At 39.5% G+C, this 18,143-nt stretch overlaps 1 long non-coding RNA gene and 1 pseudogene across 1 annotated transcript; one reads left to right on the forward strand and one right to left on the reverse strand.

The window, feature by feature from the left end:
• Positions 1-6,017: 6,017 nt before the first annotated feature.
• Positions 6,018-9,927, reverse strand: LOC116557304. The gene is made up of 3 exons (XR_004271460.1): positions 9,917-9,927; positions 6,548-6,552; positions 6,018-6,232 (listed from the first exon to the last, which is right to left on the reverse strand). It is a non-coding gene; the product is annotated as an uncharacterized LOC116557304 (long non-coding RNA).
• Positions 9,928-10,711: 784 nt separating this feature from the next.
• Positions 10,712-11,164, forward strand: LOC116557306 (annotated as a pseudogene).
• Positions 11,165-18,143: the final 6,979 nt, after the last annotated feature.

Consider the following 18,143-nt stretch of genomic DNA (forward strand, 5'->3'; position numbering starts at 1 on the left):
CGCCCCAGCACGCTGGGGGCGGAGTGAGTGCTCCGCGCCACCTCCCAGTTGAAGGCAAGGCCAAGGCCAGGCCGAGGGGAGCGGCCCTCGGGCTCTAGGTCCCGAACTGGCCGAGAAGGCTCCTGTACCGGGTCGGTATGAGCCCCCAGTGCGGTTGCTCCACTGCTCTGCGGCTCCATCGCCTACTAGACACTTGATGGGGCTCCCAGCAGTAGTCAAGTGCTCTGGATGAAGCAGTGCTCTCTTGTGCCGAGCTCCGTGCTAGATCCCTTACCTAGCCTAGTTCACATAATCCGTGGAAAGCCATGTTTCTGACTAGTCAGTCTTTGTTTTATGGGAAAGAGACTAACTTACAAAAATAGTTAAGTAACAGAGAAGTTTCGGGGCCCAAGTTGAGGGCTGTTACTCACCTTTCCCGAGGTGTCCAACTATTACCAGAAAAGAGCCAATCCTGCAATTCAACTTTCCTAGTCATGGGACTCCAAGATCTAAGTACTCAAAGTCCTCCTGATTCTCATCCTCAACCTGACACTTACTGGAATGCTAATACGCCCAGTAGGAGAACGCACAGTGCCCTTTTGTGAACTCCAAAATGTTCCGAAAATCTATAAAATTATTATTTAATTCAAGAGCAAAAAGGTCAAAGAGGAAAAGCGTCAGATTATAAACAGTTTCATGATACTGAAATGGGATTCCACTGTGGTGCATTAGTGGCTTTTGTTGACACTAGTATGGAAATTTTGAATTTTGAGGAGTCCTCAAACTAAACTTTTAAATCTCCTTTGTTAATTGTTTATTTCAAACTAAAGACTTCAACCCCCACCGTGCCATGGTGGCTATTGAAGGACTGTTGCCCACAATAATCATTTAATACCTGAATGTTGATAAACAGGTATTTCCAGAAGATGAGGCTTCAACAATTTTTTTCTTTTCAGGATATTAACTGCCCGTGAAAACCATCTACAAGTTTCCAGTTACGTAATCAGAATCTTGAAATAACATAGGCCCTTGGAAAACCTTGATAATGACTTCTAAGTTATCAAGGCTGCTTTATATGGTCCATGATATTCTTTGGGACTCCCAGTTGCTAGTATACAAGGCTAGCAATCACCAGTTCCTAGTCTCTCCTCTCTTATATTCTAGCTTCACATCCCTGTACCCTAGAAGACCAGGAATTCTGTAAATAATAGTTGAATTAAATTGAAAGTAAATAACTACTTACAAATCTAGCTGAATTTTTTAAAAATAATGCTAATTTTAAAGTACAATTTTCAAAAAGTTAAATATGTAACTCGAAATATAGGATGAAGACATGTCAAAGATTTAACTCATTAATGAGGAAAACAACAAAATGATGTAAATTCCAAGTACAGTTAGAGAAAGAAATTTAGCAGGATGGGAGAAAGGGGGAGTCAGATTGCTAGGTTCAATACAATACTCATGAATGTCATACAAGGCACAATAATCCTTTGTTTTAAAAAATAATTTTTCAGATGTAATTTTACAAATTACATCTGTAATGAACAAAACTCTGGAAATAAGAACATAACTTCACAGAGTTTGGGCCTTTGATCAATAGTAGTTAATGAGTCCAAAAATTTATTTACTTTTCCCTAAATAATTAATAATCCTTTCATTGGCCACTGAAGCAATGTTTTAATGTGACAATGAATAAACATGCCTTTACCTTGTTCCCAGGTGTTAGTTTTCTCAATAATAATAGCTAACATTGATCAAGTACCAACTATGTGCCGTGTACTGTGCTGAGTTCATTCATTTGTCTAATAAATTTTTATTGAATGCCTACTGAGTGCCAAGCACTGTTCTAACCCTCATATTTGTGATTCAGGCTAGATTTATATTGGCTAGAGTGGAACTATACCAACTGAATTTGCATTTCATTTCAATTTTCTAGATACCTGAGTTTTCTCGTCTGAAATTTAAAAGATAAAATGGTAGATGAGATTATATTTTAGCAAATATCCCTCCCCTGACCCCACCTTCATGAAAAGAGTATGCTTATGCCTTTTTGTGCTATTCGAGCTGTGGTTGGCCATGTGACTTGCTTTGGTCCATAGGATATTGGCAGACATAACAAACAGAGACATCGCTTCTCGGCCTTTCCGCTAAGATCAAGTGTAGTAACAAACAGAGGCTTAGAACGTTTTTGCATGGTGAGGCTTGCCTTCTTGTGCCTCTGCCGCTGTCTTGAGAACATCCCTAGTTAGCTTGCTATACAAGGAACCAGCCTGGATCCGCCTTGTAGCTCAGAGGCAAGTCCAGTGAGGCCTAGTCTTGATCAATCTACCCTCAGTCAGCCCACAGATGTATGAAAATAATGAATGATTATTGTTTTGAGCTACATAGTTGTGGTGAGGTTTGTTATGTAGTGACAGAATTGAGGGATTTCTCTTCCCAGGTCTGCGAGGGGTGTGGTGTAAAAAGCAGGAGTTTCTTGGCTCCATGCCTCCATCCAGAAACCAGAGGAGTTTCAAATGTAGAGTTCTTTGTCTGGGTTTCCCACTTGAGGGCTAGGTAGAAAAAGTCAGGTGACGCTCCTTTGTCCCAAAAAATTCACGTAAGCTCTGGGAGGAGCGGGCTCTGTAACTTAGAGTTGTGGATCATGCAGCCAATCTGGTATCAGAGTCAAAAGATCAGTTACTCCAGAGGAAGTTTGAAAGAACTCCTCTCATTGGACGAGAACATGAAAGGGGAGAGAATAACTCAAGGGTTAAAACTCCAGCTGCTCCTACCTATGCAGATTCCTTCTCCAGGTCCCCTCCCGTGACAGGGTGGAAGCTGTTTTTCTTTCTCTCTCTGTCTAATAAATTGCTTTTCTGCAAACTCTTTGGATCCACGATATTTATTTTAATGGCAAACTCACCAGGCCTCAAGGGCACCTTTCCCCATTCTTCAGGGTTAGTGAGGCTAAGAACCTCTTTGGAATGGGGAGCTCAGTACGCTCCCCTGTTACATCTTTTGGCAAGCCAGTCAGGAGAACGTTAGACTTCAGAGCGGTGAGTGCCATTGGATCCCTTTCACTTGCTAATCTGTCTTTCCCTTCTTTTAAATTTGTTTAGGAGGTAAAAAACGAGTGCCCATCGGTCACCTAAGTGTGAAGAGCATGGCTGCCGGTCTACAGACAGGGGTGTCAGGCTTTCTAAGAATGGACTCTCCAAAAACCCCCAGCTCTTTGGAAGAAAAGCAAAGGAGAGTAAAAGTTGAATATGGGGAGCATGTTAATTACCATTAGTGTTTAAGGAAGGGCTTACCTTTGAGCAGAATTCTGAGAGTGAGCAGTGAGTTCTGGAAGAACATTCCAGGCACAGGGAAGAGAATATAGACCCACAAGAGAGGATGCTTGATTTCAGGAGAAACAGCAAGAATGCCAGTAAGAGGAAGTATAGCAAGAGATGAGGACAAAGAAGAAATATAAGACAAAAATCACATAGGGCTGTGATAATAGCTAGGCTTTTCTTAAAAGAAGATGATATAGCAGAAACTGCTAACTGTCCCGTGTCCACTCACCTTGTCTTTCTCTTGGTAATACAACATTTACACCTATTCCAAGTTTAATGGGACTCATGCTCACCCAAACTGTATACCTCATTTACTTTCATTTCACGTTACAGACAAGGGAAACTAGGAAATTTTCCCTGTAGCTAATGTGAAGTGAAAGTAAATGAGGTATAAAATAACGTGTATCGTATTCTTAGAATTTGCCAGCTCTCCATTTCCTCTTGTCTTTCCAACTTGCTGACTACTGTATCAACATGAAATGCTAAGCCATGTTCAATTATGCAAATGTCCCTTAAACATAAGATAAGATGCTCAACTTCCCCCACAAAAGAAAAATAGAAATTCAAACAAGAGTACCATGCTATTTTTTCACTTATTAGCTTTAAGACTGACATCATATTCTTGGCATGGCTGGGGAATAGGCATTTTCATACATCACTGCTGGGAATTCAAAGTGATACAACCCCACAGAGTTCACTGATTTCTAGAAAAAGTACTATGTATTTGTCCTCTGACCCAGCATCTTTCTTCTAGAAATCTATACATAAGGTTAGTCATTATAGCACTAATGGTAAGAGCAAAAGGCTGGAAATAAGCCAAATGTCCACCTGCAGGAGATGGGCTCAATAAACTAATATCCAAAGAATGGAGTAATATAAAGCTAAGAAAAGAGGAAGCATCCACCTGGGGCTTCCTGCCACCCCTACCCATGTTGCACAGCCAACAGAGTTCTAATTTCTGCCTGGGATGGATCGCCCAGAGCGAGGACAGGCCGGAATCCTGGCTGTTTGTGTTTCTCAGCCAGTCCAGCCTATGGGTCTTGGAGAGCCCAAACCAATCAGAAGCTGAAAGGATCCCCAACACAGCATAGCTGCTCTACAAAAAAGCTGCCAGACTGCTTCTTTAAGTGAGTTTCTGATCCTGTTCCTCCTGACTTCCCAAGTGGGGTCTCCAGCCACCTCCTACAGGTGTGTTTGGGCCAGCAACAGGTCAGTACCTACTTGAACAAAGCTTCCAGAGAAAGGGGAAGGCTGCCATCTTTGCTGTTTTGCAACCTTCACTGGTGATACCTCCAAATATGGAAAAATCTGAGGTAACTAGGGTCTGGAGCGGACCCCCAGCAAATCACAGCAGCCCTACGGAAGAGTGGGCAGCCAGACTCTTAAAAGAAAAATGAACAGAAAACAACCACAAAAACCTGATCCAAAGGTCAGAAACCTCAAAGATCAAACGTAGATAAGCCAACAAAGACGAATCAATGTAAAAATGCTGAAAATTAAAAAATCCAGAGAGCCCTCTTTCATCCAAATGACCACAACATTCCTCCAGCACGGGCTCAGAACTGGGCTGAGGCTGAGATAGCTGAAATGACAGAAGTAGGCTTCAGAATGTAGATAAAAATATAAAAATGAACTTTGCTGAACTAAAGGAGCATGTTGTAACCCAATGCAGGGAAGCTAAGAATCATGATGAAATCAATGCAGAAGCTAGGTGACATGGCTCACGCCTGTAATCCCAGCACTTTGGGAGGCTGAGGCAGGTGGATTACATGACATCAGGAGTTCAAAAACAGCCTGGCCAACATGGTGAAACCCCGTCTCTACTTAAGATACAAAAATTAGCTGGGCCCAGTGGTACATGACTGTAATCCAAGCTACTAGGGAGGCTAAGGCAGGAGAATTGCTAGAACTCAGGAGGCAGAGTTTGTAGTGAGCTGAGATCATTCCAGTGCACTCCAGCCTGGGCAACAGGGTGAAACTCTGTCTCAAAACAAACAACCAACCAAAAAACAATGCAGGAGCCAACAGCCAAAATAGCCAATTTAGAGAGGAACATTAGCAACCTGATAGAACTGAAAAACACACTACAAGAACTTCACAATGCAATCACAAGTATTAATAGCAGAGTAGAACAAGCAGAGGAAAGAATCTCAGAGCTTGAAGACTATCTTTCTGAATTAAAATAGGCAGAAAAAATAGAAAAAAATTAAAAGGAATGAATAAAACCTCTGAGAAATGTGGGATTATATAAAGAGACCGAATCTATGACTGATTGGTATCCCTGAAGGAGACAGGGAGAATGGAACCAAGTTGGAAAACATATGTCAGGATTTTATTCAGGAGAAATTTCCTAACCTAGCAAAACAGGCCAACATTCAAATCCAGGAAACGCAGAGAACCCCAGTAAGGCACTTCACAAGAAGATTATTCCCAAGACACATAATCATCAAATTTCCAAGGAAAAATTTTAAGGGCAGCCAGGTAGAAAGGCCAGGTCACCTACAAAAGGAAGCCCATCAGACTAACAGCAGACCTCTCAGTAGAAACCCTACAAGCTAGAAGAGATTGGGGGCCAATATTTAACATTCTTAAGGAACAACCCAGAATTTTATATCTGGCCAAAGGAAGCTTCATAAGTAAAGGATAAATAACTTACTTTCAGACAAGCAAGTGCTAAGGGAATTTGTTAACGCCAGACCTGCCTTACAAGAGCTCCTAAAGGAAGCACTAAATGTGGAAAGGAAAGAACATTACCAGCCATGACAAAAATGCACTGAAGTACACAGACCAGTGACACTATGAAGCAACCACATAAACAAGTCTCCAAAATAGCCAGCTAGCATCATGATGACAGGATCAAATCCACACATAACAATACTAATCTTAAATGTTAATGGGCTAAAGGTCCGAATTAAAAGACACAGAATGGCAAGCTAAAGAATCAACACCCATAAGTATGCTGTCTTCAAGAGACCCATCTCACATGCGAAGACAAACAGAGGCTGAAAATAAAGGGATGGAGTAAAATGTACCAAGCAAGTGGGAAACAGAGAAAAGCAGGAGTTGCAATCCTAGTTTCTGACAAAATATACTTTAAACCAACAAAAGCAAAGAAGACAAAGAAGGGCAATCCATTAATGGTAAAGGATTTAATTCAACAAGAAAACCTAACTATTCTAAATATATATGCACCCAATACAGGAGCACCCAGATTCATAAGGCAAGTTCTTATAGACCTACAAAGAGACTTAGACTCCCACACAATAATAGTGGGATACTTTAACACCCCACTGACAGCATTAGACAGATTGAGACAGAAAATTAACAAAGATATTCAGGACCTGACCTCAGCTCTTAATCAAGTGGACCTGTTAGACATCTGCAGAACTCTCCACCTCAAAACAACAGATTTACATTCTTGTTATTGCCACATGGCACTTACTCTAAAATTGATCACATAATTGGAAGTAAAACACTCCTCAGCAAATGCAAGACTGAAATCATATCAAATAGTCTCTCAGCCCATAGCACAATCCAACTAGAACTCAAGATTAAGAAATTCACTCAAGACTGAGCATGGTGGCTCATGACTGTAATCCCATAACTTTGGGAGAACAAGGCAAGTGAATCACTTGAAGCCAGGAGTTTGAGACCAGCCTGGCCAACATGATAAAACCCTATTTGTACTAAAAAAATACAAAAATTAGCCAGGTGTAGTGATGCATGCCTGTAATACCAGCTACTCAGAAGGTTGAGGCAGGAGAATCACTTGAACACAGGGGGCAGAGATCCTGGGCCATGAGATTGTGAACTGAGATTGTGCCACTGCACTCCAGCCTGGGCAACAGAGCAAGACTCTGTCTCAAAAAAAAAAGGAAAAGAAAAAAGAAATTCACTCAAAATCACATAACTACATGGAAATTGATTCTTGGGTAAAAATGATAAAATTAAGGTGGAAATCAAGAGGTTCTTTGAAGCTAATGAGAGCAAAAAGACAATGTACCAGAATCTCTGGGACACAGCTAAAGCAGTGTTAAGAGTGGAATTTACGGCATTAAATGCTCACATCAAAAAGCTAGAAAGTTCTCAACAACCTAACATCACAACTAAAAGAACTAGAGAACCAAGAGCAAACAAACCCCAAAGTTAGCAGAAAACAAGAAATAACCAAGATCAGAGCTAAACTGACAGAGATAGAGGCCTGAAAATCCCTTATAAAATCAATGAATCCATAACCTGGGTTTTTTAAAAAAAATAATAATAATAAAATAGACTGCTAGCTAGACTAACAAAGAAGAAAAGAGAGAAGATTGATATAAACAAAATCAGAAATGACAAGGGGAATATCATCAATGACCCTACAGAAATACAAACAACCATCAGAGAATACTATAAAGACCTCTATGCACATAAACCAGAAAATCTATAAGAAATTGACTCCAAGAATAGATCAATAAAACGTTCTGAAATTGAAGCAATAATAAATAACCTACCAACCAAAAAAAGCTCAGGGACAGATGGATTCACAGCTGAATTCTACCAGAGGTAGAAAGAAGAGCTGGTACCATTCCTACTGAAATTATTCCAAAAAATTGAAAAGAAGGGACTCCTCCCTAATTCATTCTATAAGGCCAACATCATCCTGATACCAAAACCTGTCAGAGATACAACAAAAAAAGAAAGCTTCAGGCCAATATCCTTGATGAACATTGATGCAACAACCCTCAACAAAATACTGCAAACCAAATTCAGCAGCACATCAAAAAGTTTATCTACCACGATCAAGTAGGCTTCATCCCCATGATGTAAGGCTGGTTTGACATACACAAATCAATAAATGTAACTAATCACATAAACAGAAGTAAAGAAAAAAAGCACGTGATTATCTGAATAAATGCAGAAAAGGCCTTCAATAAAATTCAACATTCCTACATGTTATAAACTCTCAGTAAACTGGATATTGAAGGAACACGCCTCAAAATAATAAGAGCTATTTATGACAAACCCACAGCCAATATCATACTAAATGGGCAAAAACTGGAAGTTCCCCTTGAAAACTGGCACAAGACAAGTTTGCCCTCTCTCCTTGCTCCTATTCAACATAGTATTGGAAGATCTGGCCAGGGCAATCAAGCAAGAGAAAGAAATAAAGGGTATTCAAACAGGAAAAGAAGAAGTCAAACTGTCTTTGTTTGCAGAAGACATGATCCAATATCTAGAAACCCCATTGTCTCAGCTGAAAAGCTTCTTAAGCAAATAAGCAACTTCGACATAGTCTCAGGACACAAAATCAATATGCAAAGATCACTAGCATTGCTATATACCAACAACAAGCAAGCCAAGAGCCAAACCATGAATGAACTCCTATTCACAATTACTGCAAAAAGAATAAAATATCTAAGAATACAGCGAACAAGGGGCATGAAGAACCTCTTCAAGGAGAACTATAAACCATGGCTAAAAGAAATCAGAGATGACACAAATAAAAATAAAAGCATTTCATGCTCATGGATGGAAAGAATCAATATCATGAAAATGGCCATACTGTCAAAAACAATTTATAGATTCAATGCTATTCCCATTAAATTACCACTGACATTCTTCACTGAACTAAAATAAATAAATAAATAAAATTTTAAAAATATTTTAAAATTCACATAGAACCAAAAAAGAGCCTGAATATCCCAGACAATCCTAAGCCAAAAGAACAAAGCTGGAGGCATCACACTACCTGACTTCAACTATACTAGAGGGCTACAGTAACCAAAACAGCATGGTACTGGTACAGGAACAGACACACAGACCAATGGAACAGAACCCAGAATCCAGAAATAAAACCACACACTTACAACCATCTGATTTTTGACAAACCTGTCAAAAACAAGCAATGGGGAAAGGATTCCTTATTTAATAAATGGTTCTGTGGGAACTAACTTGCTAGCCATATGCAGAAAATTGAAACTGGACCCCTTCCTGACACCATATACAAAAATCAACTCAACATGGATTAAAGATTTAAATGTAAAATGCAAAATTATAAAAAACTCAGCAGAAAATCTAGGCAATACCATTCAGGACATAGGCACAGGGAAAGATTTCATGATGAAGAAACCAAAAGCAATTGCAACAAAAGCAAAAATAGACAAATGACATCTAATTAACTAAAGAGCTTTGGTTAGTTTAATTAGATTTTATTTGTTATGCACAGTAAAAGAAGCTATCATTAAAGTAAATAAACAACCTACAGAATGGGAGAAAAATTTTGTAATCTATTAATCTGACAAATGTCTCAAATAGTATCTATGTAATATCTATAAAGTATCTATAGAAGTATCTATATTGTATCTATATATATATATAAAGTATCTATATAGTATCTATAAAATAGTATCTATATCTATAGTATCTACAAAGAACTTAAACAAATTTACAAGAAAAAAAAAAAAAAGACAACCCAGTTAAAAAGTGGCCAAGGACATAAACAGACACTTCTCAATAGAAGACATACATGCAGCCAACAAACATGTGAAAAAAACCTCAGCATCACTGATAATTATAGAAATGCAAGTCAAAACCACAGTGAGATGCCATCTCACATAAGTCAGAATGGCTATTACCAAAAAGTCAAAAAACAACAGATGCTGGTGAGGTTGTGGAGAAAAAGGAATGTTTTTATACTGTTGGTGGAAGTGTAAACTAGTTCAACCATTGTGGAAGACAGTGTGGCAATTCCTCAAAGACCTAGAAGCAGAAATATTATTTGACCCAGCAATCATATTACTGGGTAAATACCCAAAGGAATATAAATCATACTATTATACATGCATGTGTATGTTCATTGCATCACCGTTCACAATATCAAAGACATGGAATCAACCTAAATGCCTATCACTAATAGACTGGATAAAGAAAATATGGGACAGATACACCATAGAATACTATGCAGCCATAAAAAGGAATAAGATCATGTCCTTTGCAGGGACATGGATGGAACTGGACCCCATTATCCTTAGCAAACTAGGAACAGAAAACCAAATACTACATCCTCACTTACAAGTGGGAGCTGAATTATAAGAATATGTGGACACATGGAGGGGAACAACACACACTGTGCCTGTCAGAGGGTGGGGTGTGGGAGGAGGGAGAGCATCAGGAAGAATAATTAACGGATGCTGGGCTTAATAAGTGGGCCATGGGATGATCTGTGCAACAAAGCACCGTGACACATGTTCAACTACGTAACAAACTTGCACATCCTACACATGTACCAGCGAACTTAAAGTTGGAAATTTAAAAAAACAAAAACAAAAAACACATGTTGCTCTCTGGTCTAGGCATGCGGGTGTCAGCCGCGACCTCTGTGCTGGGATGAGCCATGCTCCCAGTGGAAGCAAGGGAGCCCGGCCGCAGCCATGGCCAGCACAGTGGTAGCAGTTGGACTGACCGTTCCAGCTGCAGGATTTGCAGGCCGTTATGTTTTGCCATCTATGAGGCACATAAAGCCTCCAGTAAAACAAGTTTTTCAAAGTCTACCAAAGTCTGCCTTCAGCGATGGCTATGACAGAGGTGGGTTTGAATCCAAAATGACAAAACGGGAAGCAGCATTAATACTAGGTGTAAGCGCTACTGCCAATAAAGGGAAAATAAGAGATGCTCATCAACAAATTAGAGTTTTAAATCATCCTGACAAAGGAGGATCTCCTTATATAGCAGCCAAAATCAATGAAGCTAAAGATTTACTAGAAGGTCAAGCTAAAAAATTAAATAAATGTATGACGCATTTTAAGTTCATATTAGTTTACGTATATGAGTACTAAGTTTTTGTAATAAAATGCCTCAGAGCTACAATTTAAAAAAAACAAACAGAATAGGTGGCAAATCTAGGAGACTTCAGGCAGACTCGTTTCCTAAAACTCGTCACATTACCAAGGATTCCGGTTAGGTGAGGTGTTGTTCTATGCATATGGCTTGGCATATTGCAAGGGGCAGCTGCCAAAAACTTCCAACAGCCAGGCACTCTCTTAAACTGTCCAGTTACCTGTGGGGGCAGGCATAGCTTTCTTCATTCTGAAGATGAGGAAACTGATGCTCAGATAGGCAAAGAAACTTGCCCAACAAAAGAAAATAAAAGATAATGGGGAATACTTCCATATTCTTTACTGGAATGACTTCCAAAATAAATTCATAAGTGAAAAATAAGAGACAGAAATGTGTGTATTATGCTATCACTCATCTATGAAAGCAGAGGGGATATACCATACACACAGTCTTTGCTAGTACTTTAAAAAAAAAAAAAACAAACACGATGGAAAGGTAATCCAAAAACTAAAAAATGTATTTACACATGGGAGAGGGTGAAGAAAACAGGAGTAGAAACTAGATTTTTCAGAATATATATCATTTTCTATAACTGAATCAGGAATCATGTAGATACATAATTAAATAAGCTTTAAAACAAAATCTCTAAACATCAAAAGCAAAATGAAACAAATGAACTTAACCTGCAAATCAAGTTAGTAGTCTCACTATACAGACAGAAATGATTTCAAGTGCCTTTAAAAGAGTAATTAGATGATATATCCCTAATCAGATATGACCTAAGCACAAAATAAAAATAACATAAACATGTTATTTAAAATGGCCTCAGTAATTATGTTGTTAGTGATAGTGTTGCACCAATCTAATATTAGAAGACTTCCTGTGCATTGTGAGATTAAAACTGTCTTTGGTTAGATTCTGCGATAAATATAATCTGATACTCTTCTGTGGGATTTCATGCAGGTCGTTTGTTAGGGAGTGTCCTCAGGAAACAATACCAATCAGAGACTGAAGGAAGTAGGGCCAGGCAGAGGTACAGGTTGAATTGTCAGGCAAGAGAGACCTTGGTTGATCCCATGGGAAGCTGTTAAATTGCTGGTCTTTAAGAAGTGTCTCAAACTGAGACAAGGAAATCTTACCTTTGTACTCCCATGTCACCCAATCTTTGGATGAGAATTTCACCTGTGGAGGAGGCATAACCTTGGCCAAGACAGTACTTTTTGGCTGAGGGCAATTTCTGGTGGAGAATTCAGCTGTGGAGCCATCAGTAGGCAACAGCTCCAGCAGATAGAAGTATTTTGCTCCTTAAATGAAAGTTGCCAGGAAAGTTTTTTCTTTTTTTTTTTTTTAAAGAGGTACTTTGTTCCTGAAGGGAAAGATCTGGGCAGCATCTACTACTATTACTACTACTACTAATAATAAAAATAATAATTATGCTGGTGACATTGGAACCCAGGAGTTTGGGCATGGTAGAGGATAAAGAGACCTGAGACAGATGAGGTTAAGTAAAAACTTTTCAGACCTGACTTTGAAATTAAAGTTTCAGTATAAACTCATGATCTATTTTAACTTTAAAAAATATTCAATACTTAGCTCTACTCACTGAAAAGAGTTTGAAATAAGAAACAGCTGTGTTGTAAGGAGCATCCCTAGTGCTTAGATATTGGTCTCTAAATGCCATTTCTCACTCAGGTAAACAAGGAAACTAAGAAATGGCTGATTTCAACTCCAAGGCAGAAAAAGTACAAGTTGGTCCTGAGACATTGTGTAATACAAGAAAGCAGAGAAACTATCCAATACTAGTGAGGGTGTGTCAAAAGAATTTAACCTTCAGGAGCCAGCCTGAAGAGGCTTCTACTATCACAAATATGAGCTTCAATAAGAATAATAACTGCAAAAATGTAAGATTCTATGTGTTGTCTTATGCTTCCAGCTTCTGCTTATGATATAGAAACTTGAGGCCGGGCGTGGTGGCTCACACCTACAATCCCAGCACTTTGGGAGGCTGAGGTGGGCAGATCACCTGAGGTCAGGAGTTTAAGACCAGCCTGACCAACATGGAGAAACCCTGTCTCTACTAAAAATACAAAATTAGCCAGGCATGGTGGCACATGCCTGTAATCCCAGCTACTCGGGAGGCTGAGGCAGGAGAATCACTTGAACCCAGGAGGCGGAGGTTTCAGTGAGCCGAGATTGCACCATTGCACTCCAGCCTGGGCAACAAGAGCAAAACTCCATCTCAAAAATAAATAAATAAATTAGAAAAGAGCTTCAGTCTCATCCCTACAACAATGACAATAACAAAAAGTGCTGAGCAATTTGCAAAATCAAAACTTAACTTTAATCTATAGAGAGCTGAGATTGAAGGTGGTGAACTATTCTGAAGCCTCTAAAGAGAACGGATATAAGGCAGTTAATGAGCTAAGGCAGACTCCACTAGACACTGCTTAAAAGATTAAAAAAAACAAATCCAAACGTTTAACAAATCGCTATCAGTGACATAGGCCATCTAGAGAATATGAGCATGTTGGGGCCAAAGGGAATTTGTACCCATTCACAGGCCCTTCTCCATAGACATCACAAAATTCCCACATAAAAAATTTGGATAGACTGATACGGTGGCTCATGCCTGTAATCCCAGCACTTTGGGAGGCCAAGGTGGGTAGATCATTTGAGGTTGTGAGTTCCATACCAGCCTGGACAACATGGTGAAACCCCGTCTCTACTAAAAATACAAAAATCAGCCAGATGTGGTGGTGTGTCCCTGTAATCCCAGCTACTCGAGAGGCTGAGACAGGAGAATCACTGGAACTCGGGAGGTGAAGGTTGCAGTGAGCTGAGATCATGCCATTGTACTCCAGTCTGGGTGACAGAGCAACACTCAGTCTCACAAAAAAAAAAAAAAAAAAAAAAAAACTTAGTTTAAAGGGGCCTCAGATGCTAACTAAGATTCCTTCTTGATTCAGGCCTGGGGACCTTTCTCCCCTGTTTCTCCTGTGGTGCTTTTTATAAATGTCTGCAAGTTCATCCACACTTCTTCCATCTAAAATGTAAAGACTAATTCTCTTCTCCTTGAGTGTAAGGCTAGATGTAATGTCTCTTCTAATAAACCAAACATGGCAGAAATGAGAAGTGGCTATGTTACAAAAGGCAATACATTTTCCTTTTTTTCCTCTCCTTTGGGCCCCTCACTCTGGAGGAATTTAACTGACACAGTACAAGGACACTTGAGCAATCTGTGGAGGGGCCCTCCTTTCAACAGCCATGTGAGTTATCTGTTTTGGAAGCAACTCCTAAAGCCACAGTCAAACCTTCAGATGACATCAACCCCTGCCAGCATCCTACCTGCAAGCACATGAGTGACCCCACATACAGCCATTCAACTAAGTTGCTCCAAAACTACTGTCCCATTGAAATGGTGAGATAATAAATGCTTAACGGTTTAAACCATTGGGTTGTAATTTGTTATGTATCAATAGATAGCTAATGCAGATTTGGCGACCTGACAGCAGGGTGTTACCATAATAAATACCTAATATATGTGAGTGGAGGAAGCTGCAAAGACATTTAAGGAGGCACTGATAAAATCTTGACAGGACGTACCTTACACACATTATTGTAGAAGGCTTTGAGGAGGGCTGTGGGTAAAGACTTAAAGGAAAGTGAGGAAAATCTGAGAAAATGAAGGAAGGGAAATCCTTGTTATATAGCAGCAAATTATTTGGCAGCTCTGTTACCTGTAACAATATGGAAATTAGAGAATATACCAAGTGAACAGACAGTTTAGCCAAGGGAATTTCCAGGGAGAATGCTGAAGGTGCTGCTTGGTTTCTTTTTTCCATTAGCAATAAAATATAAAGTAGAGAGGCAGTCTAAACAAAGGACAACAAAATAAAAATGAGCCAGGACATGATGATTTTGAAAATTCTTAGCCTCTCCAGAGAGCAAACAATGCTAAAATTAAGAAATGGCTTCGAGTAAAGATCAAATCAAAGGTGCTATTAGAAGCACATGGTCTGAAGAAGAAACTGAGGGTAAGCCTGTAAATTTCTTGGTTAAAACTTCACAAAGGTGGCGGAGGGATCCAAGATAGTTGATTAGGAGCAGCTCAGGGTTGTAGCTCCCAGTGATAGCGTGGAGGGTGAGTGGACGCGGCATTTCCAGATGGATTTTTATTGCCCACAGACCAGGAGATTCCCAGGCGGAGTGGCCCCACGGGTTGCCAGCATGGCTGGTTTGGCCAGCGCAGCTGTTTTGGCCAGTGTGGCTGTTTTGCTGGTGCCCCGGCGCGGTGGTTCTCCATACAAAATGCATAGGTCCGGACACCATTTTAGCTGGTGATTGTAGCTCCGGGAAGGCAGAGTCACCCATTCATCTGATTAAAAAGGGGACTGAAATAGGGAGCCAGGCCAAAGCCCATCGGTGTGCTATATCCAGGAAACCCATCTCACATGCAAGGATACATGAAGGCTGAAAATAAAGGGATGGAGGAAGATTTACCAAGCAAAAGGAGAGCAAGAAAAACCCAGGAGTTGCAATTCTTGTTTCTGATAAAATAGACTTTAAACCAACAAAGATCAAAAGAGACAAAGGAGGACATTACATAATGGTAAAAGGATCAATGCAACAAGAAGAGCTAACGATTCTAAATATATACGCACCCAATACAGGAGCACCCAGATACATAAGGCAAGTTCTTAGTGACTTACAAAGAGACTTAGACTCCCACATAATAATAGTGGGAGACTTTAACACCCCATTGTCAATATTAGACAGATCAATAAGATAGAAAATTAACAAGGATATCCAGGACTTGAACTCAGACCTGGAACAAGCAAACCTAATAGACATTCACAGAACTCTCCACCCCAAATCCACAGAATATACATTCTTCTCAGCACCACATCACACCCACTCTAAAATTGAACACATAATTGGAAGTAAATCACTGCTCAGCAAATGCAAAAGAACGGAAATCATAACAGTCTCACTGACCACAGAGCAATCAAGTTAGAACTCAGAATTCAGAAACTAACTCAGAACCGCACAGCTTCATGGAAACTGAACACATGGCTCTTGAATGTTGACTGGATAAACAATGAAATGAAGGCAGAAATAAAGATGTTCTTTGAAACCAATGAGAATGAAGACACAACATTCCAGAATCTCTGGGACACATTTAAAGCAGTCTCTAGAGAAAAATATATAGCAGTAAGTGCCCACATGAGAAGCAAGGAGAGATCTAAAATCAACACCCTATCGTCAAAATTGAAAGAGCTAGAGGAGCAAGATCAAAAAAACTGAAAACCTAGCAGAAGACAAGAAATAACTAAGATCAGAGCAGAACTGAAGGAGATAAAAACACAAAAAACCCTTCAAAAAATCAATAAATCCAGGAGCTGGTTTTTCAAAAAAAATCAACAAAATAGACAGACCACTAGCCACATTAATAAAAAGGAAAATAGATGCAATAAACAGATGCAATAAAAAACGATAAAGGGGATATCACCACAGATTCCACAGAAATACAAACCATCATCAGAGATTATTACAAACAACTCTATGCACATAAACTAGTAAACCTGGAAGAAATGGATAAATTCCCGGACACCTGCATCCTCCCCAAGCCTAAACCAGGAAGAAGTCGAAACCTTGAGTAGACCAATAACAAGGTCTGAAGTTGCAGCAGCAATTAAGAGCCTATGACCCAAAAAAAGCCCAGGTACAGATGGGTTCACAGCCGAATTCTACCAGACATACAAAGAGGAGCTGGTACCATTCCTTCTGAAACTATTCCAAACAATCCAAAAAGAGGGAAGCCTTCCCAAATCATTTTATGAGACCAACATCATCCTGATACCAAAACCCAGCAGAGACTCAACAAGAAAAGAAAACTTCAGGCCAATATCCATGATGAACATAGATGCAAAAATCTTCAATAAAATACTGGCAAGCCGATTGCAACAGCATATCAAAAAGCTTATCCACCATGATCAAGTAGGCTTCATCCCAGGGATGCAAGGCTGCTTCAACATATGCAAGTCTATAAACATAATTCATCACATAAACAAACAACCAAAGACAAACATGATTATCTCAATAGATGCAGAGAAGGCCTTTGACAAAATCCAACAGCCTTTATGCTAAAAACCCTCAATAAACTAGGTATTGACGGAATGTATCTCAAAACAATAAAAGCTATTTACGACAAACCAACAGCCAATATCATACTGAATGGGCAAAAACTGGAAGCATTTCCTTTGAAATCTGGCACTAGACAAGGATGCCCTCTCTCACCACTCCTATTCAATATAGTATTGGAAGTTCTAGCCAGAGCAATCAGGCAAGAAGAAGAAATAAAGGGTATTGAAATAGGAAAAGAGGAAGTCAAATTGTCTCTATTTGCAGACGACATGACTGTATATCTAGAAGAGCCCATCATCTCAGCCCAAAATCTCCTGAAACTGATAAGCAACTTCAGCAAAGTCTGAGGATACAAAATCAATGTGGAGAAATCACAAGTATTTCTATATATCAATAACAGACAAACAGCCAAATCAAAAGTGAACTCCCATTCACAATTGCTACAAAGAGAATAAAATACCTAGGAATACAACTAACAAAGGATGTAAAGAACCTCTTCAAGGAGAACTACAAACCACTGCTCAAAGAAATAAGAGAGGATACAAACAGAGAAACATTCTGTGCTCATGGTTAGGAAGATTCAGTATCATGAAAACGGACATACAACCCAAAGTAATTTATAGAGTCAATGCTATCCCCATCAAGCTACCAATGATCTTCTTCACAGAACTGAAAAAAAACACCTTAAAGTTCATATGGAACCAAAAGAGAGCCCACAGAGCCAAGACAATCCTAAGCAAAAAGAACAAAGCTTGAGGCATCACGCTGATTTCAAACTATACTACAAAGCTACAGTAATCAAAACAGCATGGTACTGATACCAAAACAGAGATATAGGCCAATGGAACAGAACAGAGGCCTTGGAGGCAATGCCACACATCT

Source organism: Sapajus apella, unplaced genomic scaffold, assembly GCF_009761245.1.
Source record: "Sapajus apella isolate SASKATOON/1434 unplaced genomic scaffold, GSC_monkey_1.0 scaffold19, whole genome shotgun sequence".
NCBI classification, from domain to species: domain Eukaryota; kingdom Metazoa; phylum Chordata; class Mammalia; order Primates; family Cebidae; genus Sapajus; species Sapajus apella.